General features: G+C 31.5%; 1 long non-coding RNA gene across 1 annotated transcript; it reads left to right on the top strand.

Moving 5' to 3' along the window:
- The first annotated feature begins 371 nt into the window (after window positions 1-371).
- LOC111084362 lies at window positions 372-1,649 on the top strand. Its single transcript, XR_002609516.1, has 3 exons — window positions 372-470; window positions 1,274-1,365; window positions 1,554-1,649. It is a non-coding gene; the product is annotated as an uncharacterized LOC111084362 (long non-coding RNA).
- The last annotated feature ends 158 nt before the right edge of the window (window positions 1,650-1,807 follow it).

Below are 1,807 nucleotides of genomic sequence, written 5' to 3'. Positions count from 1 at the left end.
ATTGATTCAAACTGACCATGTAAACAGGTAAGGTATGTTGTGAATAAAACTTGTTGATTCAAACTGACCGTGTAAACAGAGAACAGTGAAGTACGTACAAATAGAACATGTTGATTCAAACTGACCATGTAAACAGGTAAGGCATGTTGTGAATATGTGTTCAACGATCTTGAGTGTCAATGTTTCCTCTGAGTAAAAATAAGACTTCTTCTTTTTTGTATAGGAGAACTATAAGGTTTGAAAAAACAAGAACAACTAAATGTACGTTATGTGTATCTATCTTTAAGTAGCAGTTTCACCCTTTCGACCCAAAGTTTATGTAGGTAACTATAAAACGGTAGTTTTAACCATTTTATTTTCTTGTCACGCAGTTTGGGCTACAGCCGTCAATTCTGGGCCTTATATTTATAATTTGTGGTGGAGTTTATGCAGGAGCATCTCCTATGTGGGGTTATATCTCTGACAAATTTGTGAGTTCGTGTTTAATGATAAGATATTAATGTACGTATGTTAAATGTTACGAGTCGTGTATTATATAAAGATGGTGTTAAACAATAACTATTTTTAAAGTTTGTTAAACCACGTTGTGTTTTGTTACTGTTAAACAATAACTATTTTAAAGTTTGGTAAATTACGTTGTGTTTTGTTAGTGTTAAACAATAACTATTTTAAAGTTTGGTAAACTACGTTGTATGTTGTTAGTGTTAAACAATAACTATTTTAAAGTTTGATAAACTACGTTGTACGTTGTTAGTGTTAAATAATAACTATTTTAAAGTTTGGTAAACTACGTTGTATGTTGTTAGTGTTAAACAATAACTATTTTAAAGTTTGGTAAACTACGTTGCACGTTGTTAGTGTTAAACAATAACTATTTTAAAGTTCGGTAAACTACGTTGCACGTTGTTAGTGTTAAACAATAACTATTTTAAAGTTTGGTAAACTACGTTGCACGTTGTTAGTGTTAAATAATAACTATTTTAAAGTTCGGTAAACAACGTTGTACGTTGTTAGTGTTAAACAATAAATATTTTAAAGTTTGGTAAACTACGTTGTTAGTGTTAAACAATAACTATTTTAAAGTTTGGTAAACTACGTTGCACGTTGTTAGTGTTAAATAATAACTATTTTAAAGTTCGGTAAACAACGTTGCACGTTGTTAGTGTTAAACAATAAGTATTATAAAATATGAAAGTATGTTGTATAGTATATGTTTCAATACTGTTTTAGCAAATCACTTCCCTGCTTTAAAGTTAATTTTTTCTTCAAACAGCCAACATCTCTTCTTCCATTGTTGATATCGAGCGCCCTCTGTGCGTCAAGTTTCATATTTGTTGGACCCGCTCCTTTCATTCCACTAGATACGTAAGTAATTCCAACAATATTTCGTTCTTTACGAAATCTAGTATTTAGTTATAATGCCACCAGTTTCTCGTGCAGATAGTTGTGATACAAACCTTTTTCTAACGAGTCGTTATTTTATTTTCACATCACGGAAGTGAATAAAACTTTAGAGCAATTAGCCACACTTTTAATGTTTGTGTTATTTATAGGAACCTTGGGTTCGTGATTCTTTCCCAAATAATCCTAGGATTAGGAGTTGGCGGAAAAAGCATCGTCGGGTTGAATCACTCATTGAGATATACAATGTAAGTTCAGTACGTTCTGTTTACTTGTAAGCTATAGTATTGAAGGATCTGATATTGACTGAAGTAGGAGAGCCAGTCTTATTTGTAAACTATAGTATTTAAGGATCTGATATCCACTGAAGTAGGGGAGTCAGTCTTATTTGTAAACTATAGTAGTT

The sequence above is a fragment of the Limulus polyphemus genome, unplaced genomic scaffold (assembly GCF_000517525.1).
Source record: "Limulus polyphemus unplaced genomic scaffold, Limulus_polyphemus-2.1.2 Scaffold18521, whole genome shotgun sequence".
Taxonomy (NCBI): Eukaryota; Metazoa; Arthropoda; class Merostomata; order Xiphosura; family Limulidae; genus Limulus; species Limulus polyphemus.
Note: the sequence above shows the minus strand (reverse complement) of the source record. Positions and strands in the feature narration are given on the sequence as shown.